General features: G+C 42.3%; 1 protein-coding gene across 4 annotated transcripts in view; it reads right to left on the bottom strand.

Annotated features, from left to right (window-relative positions):
- Positions 1-12,204, bottom strand: part of LOC120458196 (probable G-protein coupled receptor 158) — a 26,240-nt gene extending 14,036 nt beyond the window's left edge. For all 4 annotated transcript variants that reach the window (XM_039645765.2, XM_039645766.2, XM_039645767.2 and 1 more), the window contains exons 1-2: positions 11,885-12,204; positions 10,122-10,461 (exon numbers count right to left, since the gene is read on the bottom strand). The gene's annotated coding sequence lies outside the window, so the exon portion shown is untranslated. The remainder of the gene's footprint in view (positions 1-10,121; positions 10,462-11,884) is intronic.

Raw genomic sequence — 12,204 nt, 5'->3', positions numbered from 1 at the left:
GCATGAAAATCGAATGGAACATGATAGACGTCGAAGTACTCTGTACTAAGCAAGAGATATATTATTGTAAATAAAAAATTTGAAATTTCATTTAAGGTGTCCTGTGACTTCACACTACACCCACAGATAAACAGGATTTGTCATAAAATAAAACAAAAGTTGGTTCGAGTGGTATTATCTACATAAAACAGAAAAACGACTATAGTTTGTGGGTGTATCTTTCGTCGCAGGGTGAAGCTGCAATTAAATCAAGTAGAATAGCTCGGTTCAGACCAACTTGTGCGCAATTTGGAGCCACTCCGGCACTCCCCCAATCCAAATCCCGCAGCCATGGAGCCATGAAGCCATGAAGCCATGAAACCCTGAAAGCAGTGCAAAAAAGAATTTGCTTGGCCAGTTACGAGCTGCCAAGGGAGTGGGCGTGGCACTTGCTGCACTCAAGTGTCGCCCAGCGGTATGCCATAATTTTCCACTTTTTTTTTTTTTGCAGCAGCAGAATTCTCATTGTTGCTGCACTTGGCAATTTGCAATTCTGATTTATGAATTTGCACAGGGAGTGGCGGGGGATATATGGCGCGGCATTAGCCCGTCAATGCGATGACAGGCCGCAAATTGGCCAAACGATTTCGACGGCTTCTAAACAGCAACAGTAGCAACAGCAGCAGCAGAGTAACAGCCATGTGCTGGAAGGCAAACAGGTGTAAAAACAATTTCCGCTAATTGAAATTAATTTCCATGGCTGCAACTGCACGGTGGTATGTGGGTCTCTATTATTTTTTTTTTTGTTTTTTGGGAGGGTCTGGGCCCAGGGATTTGCAAGGGGGGGCCTGGGGCGAAGGTGAAAGTCGGGAATAGTTGGCACATGCGCCATAAACAAGTTGTGATTACGTGATTTGGCCAGATGCCAGCAGCCAAAGGGAAAAAATAGTCTCCCATGTCCATTTAAGGTGAGATCCCCAAATTTACATTTTCTGAAGGCAACGAGCTCCCCAAAATGCTGGCTAACTTCTGCACTAGTTCATTTAATCACTTAACTTTAATAATTGCATTATGAATACATAGTTACTCAGAAATAGCTATATCTCTGGTATATAGCATATTAAGGCTGTAAACTTTGGTAGCTAATATCAAGTAGGGCGTATTTCTTGCAGTGTGCGTGGGCACTACACTCGTGTGTTGCCAAGTTTCTTTTCCCACTTTGGCCTGTTTTTGCTGCCTGTTTTCTGCCTGGCTGGTTTCACCTGGCCTCACCTTGACACTCGCTCAACTGCAGCTAATGCGGTAAGGATGCGAGAATGTATCTCTGTCTCCCAAAGCCATCCCACTGGGCGTATCTGTATCTCTATCTGTATCTCTATATGCATCTGAAACTGTATCTGTATCTGTATCTGTGTCTGTATCCGTATCCTGGCGAATGTCTCTGTGGGCCATTCGGTTTTTCAATTAACCGGATTTCGGGTGTATCTGCTGCCGTGTCGTGCGGAGGTTCCACTGTCTGTCACCTGGTGTGTTGCATGTTTGCATTTACAGCCCAATTGGCCGCCTTGTTTGCCAACTGTCTTTGGCTTTGCTTTTGGCCATGCTGCAAACTGCAACTCGAATCCAAGAATCGAGCAAAACACAAATCACTAACAAGCCACCGCCGCACTTCAGTCCCCACCAATTGGATTTGTTGAGGTTGTTGTCTCTATTTGATAACTTCGGCATGCAAATTTGATGGGCAAACAACAGATGGATATTTTGGCTTGTCCCCATCTGTTGAATATTCATATTTTCTGGCAATTATTTTATTCTTGTTTGCACAGCAATCAAAACCATATTTTGTCTCCAAACTGCCTTTGTAATTTGTGGCAAAACCATGAAAATGTTGCAGAAGATGCGACTCTTCAGAGGATTTTGCCAGATTTATTATGAACTGCATACACACTTTGCACTAGTTGGCTTAAATATTAAAGTTAATTGAGTTTGCAGAGATTTGGCATAGAAGCTTGAAAATGCTGGTGTGCAAATTGAAATTAAAAAGTTATTTTTCATTCAATAGAGTTGAGAGAATGTTGAAATAGTTTTTATACATATACTCGTATATGACCAAAATACACACTAAACAAGTTGAACGCATGAAGAAACAGCAATTCAATCATTTTGCTAGATTATGTTGTAGAACATGAATAACAATAAGATAACCATGTCTGTCAGTTTGAGTGAAGCGGCAGCCCAAATTCTTGAGGCGTGTCCCAGGACGTAATGTCCTTTGGGCCATGGCAACATAATGAGCTAAAAATAGCTAAAGATGCCCAGACGGGGAGTGAGCGAGACAAAGAGTGGGGTGCAAGGGAGACAAGAGACAAGGGTGCTTTTCATTAGACAAATGTTATTTCGCACACACGCACAGAATGAGAAACAAAGCTGGGGCGTGTGAAACAATCAAACAATGCAACAAAGCCGCACACACACACAGGCACACTCCAGCACACACAACAGGACACACAACAGGACACACACCAGCACACACACCAGCACACACACTAGCACATACAAGGACTAGCAAACAAAATGGTTAACAATTAAACAATGAGAGAGCAACAAGCAAAGCAATTGCAGAAGCAGAGAGCCACGGCATAATAATAAGAAGTGCCGCTGACAGGCTCGAGGACAAATTGTTCGTCGGTCTTCAACGCCCAACCCCCTAACCCCTCTCCCCACTCCCGCAGCATTCCATTGTAAACGTACCGCTTAGCTGAAGTCGCCCAAAAAAGCAGCCCCTACTTGGGCACACACCTAACCCAGAAAACAGCGAAAACACCGAAAAGCCAGCAAATCAGGCAACAACGCTTGAAATCGCTTCCCTTGTGCCTTTGTCGAAACATTTTCGGTTAAAAGCTTCGAGTGCCGGTCCCAAAACACTTTTCCAATTAGGCTTTTCTAGATAAATTCAGCCATTTATATACATAGATACAATATATAGATACAGTGGAGGCTTGTATGTCATGGCTCCTTGACTAAGATCTTTTCGAATTTTGAATCCCAAAAAATAGCATCATCAAGCTTTAAATACTTGTATGTGTTTTGTATTTCACGCAAGTTAGAAGACATGCAAATTCACATTACCCAGTGCAGACTGTACAATAGAAAGGGAGAAAGGGGAGTAGAAAAATTACAAAAGAGGAGACAGCACTGTAATGGCTGCGCTATTTTTTGGCAAATTGGGGGCGAAGTGGGCGGCCGAGGGGCGCCTGCAAAGTCCTTACAAGGACGCGGACATTGTTGTACAACAATCGTTTTAATCACTTTTCAGGGTCTGGCGCCGTACTTTGCCGCCTGACCACCCCCCCCCTCCCACTTGTTATCCTCTTTTTTTTCCGTAATTTTTGGGGAGCCCATGTTTGTTTGCAAGCAGAATTTACTCAAGTGCTGCTACGTAGTGTTTATGTCATTAAAAGCACGACCTTAGCGTCTCGTTTTTGAATAGACTGTTAGATGGTTATCAAGCCATTTCATTGCTCGCTTTGCGGCTAACTCGTTAACTAACTTCCCTTTGAAGAACTATATATATAACTATATATAACTATATATAACCACAGAAGTTAGATTCATCTGCCCGGTAATAAATGGCCCACAAATTCAATAATAACAACCATATGCGCTATATTCATCCTTCAAATTACGATTATTCATCACTCATCCACTGTGGGTGGCCCTGCGTGGGCAGGCTGATAGCGGAGGATATAGGATGTACTCGTATTTATAATCTATCTATGTATCTATACATGCCTCCAAAGGCAAGCGGCTCTTCGGCCGTAATCTACTTGGCCTACTTGGACTAAGTGCGCTTTTAGATAAAGTCGCTGCCGAGTCGGCTTGGCACGCACAAGCGGAAAAGATAAGGGCGGTGGGCGGGGTCTTCGGGTAAGGCTCACTTCAAAATGTCGAAGGACCAACCATGTGATTGCGGCTGTATCTGTGTGTGTCCCGGTGTGCCTGTGTGTGTGTGTGTGTGTGTGTGGGTGCGCCTAATGTTATGCTACGGCATAATTTGTTGCTTGAAGTGAAAAATTGTCAAGCACACTCAACGTTTATGTACAGCAACAAAATTGAACTTTTCGAGGTCATAGATTTTATTAGCTTTGTTGTTGGCCTTAGCATGAAGGTTGCGCCGAGGGGGAGGAAGGGTGTCAAACAGTGAAGCCTCCGAAAAATTTATTTACATGCTCATAGACTAATTTTATTACGAAAGATGAGGATTGTATTACTGACTACCATTTGATGTTACTATGCTTATTTTCTCATGAAATCTAAGCACTCTTGTTATGTTCAACATTACGGTTTATTATCACTGTACAGGACACACATATAGTTGGCGTACATTTTTCGCTGTTTATTTCGCTTGGAGGAGCGTGAAAAAGCGTCTCTCCGATTGCCGTTTCAATTGCTATTTACAAACAACGCCTTTGCCATTTTCGCTTTTCGCACAAAAGTTCAAATTTCACTTGAGTTTATTTCGATTCACTCTACTTGTGCAGCCTGTTCCCTGCTCCAGTTGCCCCAATCCACCTCATCCTGTTCCATTTTCCCGGGCGGATCGGAGCTGTGTACAACATGCATCCAATATGTGTATCCAAAGTGCAGTCAAGTGGCAACAGGACATGGAAAACGAGTGGATGCGGGGGGGCGGTATTTGGAGGAAAAGGGAAGCAGGGCTGCCGGAAAAGCACGGGCAAATTTCCATTCTCAGCTGATGTCATTTGAGGCTCAGCCGTAGCCATGACAATGTCAAGTGGGTGGATGTGCTTGGGGATGTGGACGGACCGACTTAAAGGCCACATTTAATTGCATAAGAAATTGCAGTTCATAAATATCTTAGTGGTTATTATCCTCCCAGCAGATAGGCGGTCTGCCCAAAGGACCCCCAACGACCATTATTATGCAGGACAATGGGTCCTGCCAGATGATCTGATATCGATGACAATGCACCCAGATTACCGAGGTGAATGGGTAAACAAGTTGTCTATACTTCTATACATTGAGTGTTAGCCAAGCATTTACGTTTGTTTAAGGGGCTTTAAGTTAAATGCCTGGGGTAATAGTTTGACAAACAATTTGGCAGACATGAATGATTTATAATCGGATTTATTATCAAAATTTTATTCAATTATTTAAGATGCAATGGGCTGATGTTTAGTTTATTACATATATATTACTGAAACTAGCACGCTCTCACCTATTCCAACATTTTCATTTATAAGCTCTTTACTCTAAATTTAAGGATTATAAAGAGCAAGCCACTGCTGACGCTAATTGCACTTTTTCTGTAACCTATCTCAACATTTTTCTCCTTGCCAAATCCCTAACATTCATTGCTAACTACCAAATCCAAATTAATTCTCTGTCTAATTAGATTTTTTTTCTTTAGCCAGACGTACAAAGATTCCTTCCAGTTCTGCCAAACTTTTCGCCGCCCTCGTAATCTCTTTTCCCCGTCTTTTTTTTTTAGGAAATCCACTTCCATGCAACAGGCACTTCATGCCATTCTGTATCCCAGCCGCTTTGTGCTCCCCGAAAAACCGGAATGTATTGGGGTGGCCAAGACAATAAAGCCAACTGCTGTCCGCGGGTCCAAACAAAGCAACAGCGACATGGCACCACATAAAAAGCGCCATAAAAAAGCAGACTAAGGCGGAGACTAGAGCGCATAAAACCGAACAATTGCCAAAAATCAAATGTGACAACTTTTACCAAAATTAAAATCAGCAAAAGTGAGGCCAAAACAGCCAGTGGCCAAAAAGCGAGAGGCAAAAAACATGGAGCTCCACGGCAAAGAAGGTGGAGAAGGAGGAGAAGAGGAGGACATGGAATGTGGGCAGTAAAGTGGGTGGACTGATGGGCTCCGGTCCGAATCATTGATGCCAAACGGAAATGTGCGCACTTTCAAGAAGTGCACTAAAAATGGCGACGAGCACTTCCGTTGATGGTTCGTCGAGTCCTAGATGAGCACTGTTCTGGTCTCCGGCACACTGACTTCGACTTTCAGTTGTACTTGGGACTGCGAAAAAGTGCTGGCCAACTTCTTGGCGTCCATAAAAAGTGTCTGTAAACAAGACATCTTCTATCGATGCCAGGCAAGGTGTCTCAGTTAAGCATTATCTTGGTCAAACTTGTTTGGTGTGTTTAAGAATAAGATCATAACAGACATACTGTTCATTGTTATGACTAGAGAAATGGGACGATTAAATAAGTTAGTTATATTAGTTTTTAAAATATATTATCTCCTCACAGCTTTGTTATATTAACTCTACTAAACATAGATTGTAAACACAATTTTGCACCAAAAAGCAAACTGAACCACTGTGGAATAGAAGCTGAGTGGCCTCCATCTGTTTTTCAGCCACAATCGAAAGAAACAGGAAAAGAAACAGAAATAGGAAAAGCGCTGGAAAAACAGAATAGGGAAAACAAATGTTCGCATCAAAGTTGAATAATAGCTGCAAGCTGAACCAAACTGAAAATCAGGAATTGCAATTGCAGGCCACGTCCGAATTTCAGTTCGTGTTTTCACTTTGGATTCAGTTTGGATTCCAAATGGAGAAACCGGCTGGTTGTTTGGTTGGCCTGTGTTGCTGGGTATGTAAACAAGCGACAGTTAACAAGTAATTCGAAACTGCATTTAAACGCTGGACACTGGACAAGAAGTTGGACCGGGCTTCATTAGCACATTAGTGCTGGTGCGCACAACGTGGCGTATGATTAATATGACTAACAGGCGGGTAATGAACGCCGCTTGGGCATCATCATCGTCACCATCATCACGGCAATGGACATCCACATCCGTGCAATCCGGACACATGGGCGGTGGCTAATTGCATAACAGCGGAATTGCGGAACAGCCGAACTCCGGAACACTAAGGAACCGGGTTCACTTGAGCAGAAACGAAGCGTTTGGCCTGGAAACAGGCAATAAAATTTGGTCAGAACGCCGAGCAGGGCGTACAGATAAGCGTCAAACAGTTTCACACATTTTCATACCCACTGCCAAGAAAGGCAGGCACCCTTCGCCTCGACAAACGCGCTCAAGCGTGAATATTAAACGTTTTGCTTAGAAATTCGAGGGAACTGGGAACTGGAACTGCGATATCGCCCAATTTCATCCCCCGAAACTTTGGTTTTTTTTGTGTCCAGGCGACATGGTCTGGTCCCAGTGTTTGGGCAAACTTTTCGCCGGGACAAAGTTCTGGGCAAAGGCGAAAGTTTGCTGCCAGGCTTCATGAATTTGGATTTGGATATGGGAATGGTAATGGAAATGGAAATGGAAATGGAGAGCAGATATGTAAATACGCTATGCATGCAAGCAGGAAGTTGCAGATATCATCGGTTTGGTTAAGCAACCAGCTGGAAGATCACGGCCTCGCAATTAGAGCAGTTCACTGGCAAATCACATCTAGTTTGGGACTAGACTGAACGTTGAAACCCTTTAAAAATAGTGCACTAGATATAAATACATAAAGTGTCGGTGAAAGGACCAAATCAATTTTAACATACATCTTTCATAGGTATCTGGGTAAAGCCATATAAATAAAAAAAGGATTGCAATCATTGCCAGAATATATTTTTAGATCTAATTTATTTAAGATAGCCTCATTTAATTGCTTAAAAATACCTTTTACTATGAGTTTTACTGAAACATAAATCATTGAAAGTTAAATGAAAGCTTTCATGCGCTTTTTTGCTTTTACCAGACAGACAAATCATGTGTTTCCTGCGAACTTCTTCTAAAAATACAGCGGCAAGGACAACTTTGCAGGGTGGTTCATTCCTGTACACATATATATAAGAGTATATGTATATATGTATATATATATATACGAAATCCTCTTATATCCCTGCACACATTTGACTGCCCAAAATTGCTTCGCTTTGATATGAAAAGGTGAGATTGGCAGTTCGGTGCCCTGGCAATCCGGTTTTGATCTTTGCAGCGTAATAATGGCTTGTTTGCCAGCCGTTCTTCGCTTCTGTGCTAATCACGTAGCGTGTCCTTGAAAAAGGACCTCTTCCCGTCTCACCAGAAAGCAACCATATTCTTTAGGTAGGCTCTTTAACTCGCAAATTGAGTCGCCACTGGAATGCAGCCCGTTCTATGCATTAGCATGCAAAGCACGCAGCCTGTCATTAGTGGAGCTTCTGACGAAAGTGGGTGGCTCTGTGGACAGGACATTCGCCAGGATATGACTGCTGGTGGGAGGGGGTGGCGGAGCGGGTGTGCGGGTGTGCGGGGCTGTGGGTGTCGGTGAGTCAACATAATGAATTATGCCACGCCTAACGAGTACACAGCAGCCAGCGTGGCTCGGCAGAGAAGTTCAATAAAAATTCAATAAATTCCACACAATACCAGCCACAGCTGCGGTTAACACACTAGCTATTGTGAAGTAAACATGTACGTTTTAATTAAAATACCAGATTATGAAAACTAAATGAATAAAGCTTTGTATTATTATTGCATTTAAGGAAGTTAATGAAAATTGCAATTATTTTGTAATCTGATTTTAGGGATTGTTAGCTTTGAAGGGCGTTAAGATACAAAATCATTGTTGTAATCAGTATTTATCGAATTTCATTAATTTATTGAGACTATCTACGATGGCAACCGCAAGTGTATCTCCTTCTTAAGGGCAAAAGTATTAAAACTAATGTCGTATCACGTTGTGAGTGAAACTCAGTGGAAAGTAGACTGGCGTTTTCCTATTTTCACATATGACATACCTTAGGTTCGTAAGTCCAAGTAGATAGAAAATACACATAACTTGCTTTTCAATTTTCTTTGCATTGTGTGAGGAAGGGGGGGTGGGGCCGAAGCACCGGGAGTGGGCGTGGCCATGTGAGGGTGTCTGCGTGAGCCAAAAGCGACAACCGGAAGTCGCAGGAGCCGATGATATATGGTCTGGAGCCATGGGAGTGGGCTGCCCAAGGAGCCAACTACTGGAGGGGGCAGCAAATTGAAAACAAACAAAATAAAATAAATGGACAACCGTTTGGGTGGCCATTGAAATATTACTCGCATTAAAATATGCTGTATCTGTCATATACTCAAGTTATGCCAGTCGGGTGAAGAGTCGAAAAAATAATCCATATAAAAGACATATAACAATTTCGCTGGGTTAAATATTATGAAGCAGAAGCTTTGATGCATATTAAATGCGAGATTAGGGACACCCAGCACATTGTCATACAACCAAACTATTAAGATTATATCTTCATCCAGAAGCCTAAAAAGACCTTTCAGCTTTTCCCTTTCGCTTTGATCGCTCAATAATAAATTTCATAAAAATGGTGCGTGCCTATTTCCGTGCCCTCCATCTGCCGGTCGTAATTAATTTACGACAAAAATAGGGTTAATATCGCCCAAGACGATGGGATATATAAAAAAAGGATGGCCCGAGATGGCCCCACCACCTTTCGACTTCATATCGAAGATTCCCCGCTCCTGTCAACAGAGTCATCAACTGTCTGTCGCTCAAATTGCTGTCACTGCGAAGGACATGGACGCGAGTTGGGATGCAAAGGATGCGAAGGATGCGGAGCATGCGGATTCAGATGCGGATGCCACGGCGGAGCGGCAGATGCGGTCGCGAACCTTTTTCCTTCCCATCCGAGATGCCTCCAGGCAAATGAAGCCTATTTGATCGGGGCCAAAGGATAAACAAAACGAGCGAGGAACGCATCTCAACAAAGAAGAGAGGGAATGAAACGTTTCGAATGCAAGATACCCAGTACTCTTTTTAACTTGTATATAAAATAGTTTAAAAAGTTGTATGTGATCATAAATCCGTAACTGCTCTACATTAGTTGTTAAACAATATGCTGTAGTTATAAATGTATCCTTGGTAAATGTTGTATTGCTGTTTTCTGCATAAAGAAAATACCTCTCAGTGTCTATGCCAAAATTATACCGCCATGAGTCCAGTATGCCCCAAAAATCCTTCTAGCACTAAGTAGATAAAAAAAGGGGCTCGAAATAAAAATGGGAAAATGGGAAAACGCCGAGGAAAAGGAAGCTCGAAGGCAAAGGAAAATGGGTATCCCCCACTTCGAGGAGTGCAAAGTCAGTAAGACGGCGACGACATACTAACCTAAAGTTATGGGTCCTGGGTCAGCAGATGGCAGTTACGCCTTCTCCATGGCTAACCAATTCACTTTCGTCGCTGGCTGGTGTATTTATTTTGTGCCGCTTTCTATGTAGATTTTTATGGACGCGCGCGGCAAATGAAATTAATTCCAGAATTTGTTGTTGATTTTCTATCGCTTTTAGCTCGCTTTTTTTTCGTTGGTTGCAGTTTGGCTTTACGCGGGTTTTATGCACGGGTTTTTGATACTTTCATTTGTTGATTTTCAGTATTGATTTAGTTTCAATTGAATTTTGCTTCTGTGCGTCATCTGTTGGCTAGTAGTTGGCAAGTTGAATCCGGAAAACTTTTTTAAAGATTTCAAAGTAAGACAATTAAGTTAGTTAAACTAGTTACACTTCCCTATTTGCCGCACACACAATATTTATGTTAAAAATAAAAACAATAAATAACTTGATTTGCCATAAATAATAAATATAAATAGCTGCACGCTTGAGCGCTGAAATCATGAAATCAATATCTGTATTCTTTTACTGCCCCGCCGCCGCTGAAAGTATGCAATCAAAAGTTTAAGGAGTGCAATTTATCTGAGAGTTGTGCTAAAACTTTTTGCAACAACATTTTGAAATGGCAGAAGAAAAATAAAAGAGTTGATCAAGATTGCATAGAACTAGAAGAAAAATAAGCAAATTCTTATTGTACTTGAGTTTTAACTTTTGTATAACAATCATATAATACTTTTATATGATGAAATTCCAAAGACTTTAATTTCAAAACTCTTAGAAGTGCTTATGAACTTTCTGTTCTGCCAAAATATGCGAGAATATGAATTCAAGCTATTTTTATAACATTTTGCGGTGCCATAAAGCCATGAGATATTCTTGAAATATTTTCTAAAGTTCCACAATTAACTTTTTATGTGGCCAATTATCAAATTTGGCCACATTTGCTGTGCTGCAAGGGAAGTTGATTAAAGCCAAGGAGTTTGGCGGCCGAAAGAAGGGTCATAAAAAGTCCAAGGCGCTAAAACTTTTTCCCGACTTAAATAGAATCCTTCGCTTCTCTCGCATGCACCTACTCCTGCCACTCTTTTTTCAGTCCTTCTTTCTGCTACACGCGCTGCTTTCAAAATAACTCTGGGATACACAAAAAGACATCCTGTGGCCTCCAATGTGTGCGAGTGTATATATGTATGTGTGTGTGTGTGTGTATGTATGTATGGGTGTTTGTGTGGGGAAAGGTGAAACTTTGGAACTCCGTGTTGTTGCTGCTGCTCCTGGCGCCGCCGATTGTTAATTCAGGACTACGAATTTGGCTCGAAAGGCGAACGGCAAATTAACGAGAATTCGAAAACGAAAGAAATACGAAACGGGAATGCACGAGAAATGCGTATAAAAATATATATTTTGCTCATAAATTAAACGATTTGCACACTGAAACAAAACGCAAACACGCGCGCAAAACTAACGGAGCGGCGTCTCACACACACATATACACACACACATGCACTCTGGCATATATCCTGGCAGGATTTCGTCCAAGCCCCGTGTTTGTGTGTGTATTAATGCCGCCGCAGAGCTAAGCGCGCAAAAACCGACAGATACACGAGCATTTAACACCCAAAAAATGCGTGGCGCATGTTGAAAAGCTGCTCCTTTTCCAGCAACTTAAATAGGGGAAAATGAAACGCCGCGTTTGGCCCGCAATTTTCCATTTTATGCTTCGCATTTTTTTCAACCACCACGCGTTTTTTCACATTTTTCACATACTCATCGGTTTCAGCAATTATTTTGTAATTCTTTTCGGTCAGGCACTGGTTCAACTTTGGATTTCCGGTGGCAGCGCCCACAATCGAAGCGTGTGCGTTCGCGTTTGTGTCCTGTACTCAATTGTGTTCTCCGAGTGGTCTGCCAGCACCTTCACATCGTAATCCTTGCCATTGTGTCGCCGATGCGAGTGCGCGCGTTAAGTTGTTGATTCCGCAAAAGCTCTCTCTGCTCTCTCTGCGAGTTCTTTGGCTCTCTAAAGTCCATCCCCGAAGATAACCGGTTTGGTTTGTGTCCGAACTTAAAGGATATATTGCGCTAGC

The sequence above is a fragment of the Drosophila santomea genome, chromosome 2L (assembly GCF_016746245.2).
Source record: "Drosophila santomea strain STO CAGO 1482 chromosome 2L, Prin_Dsan_1.1, whole genome shotgun sequence".
NCBI classification, from domain to species: Eukaryota; Metazoa; Arthropoda; class Insecta; order Diptera; family Drosophilidae; genus Drosophila; species Drosophila santomea.
The sequence above is the reverse complement of the archived record's forward strand: the minus strand, read 5'-3'. Positions and strand labels throughout refer to the sequence as shown.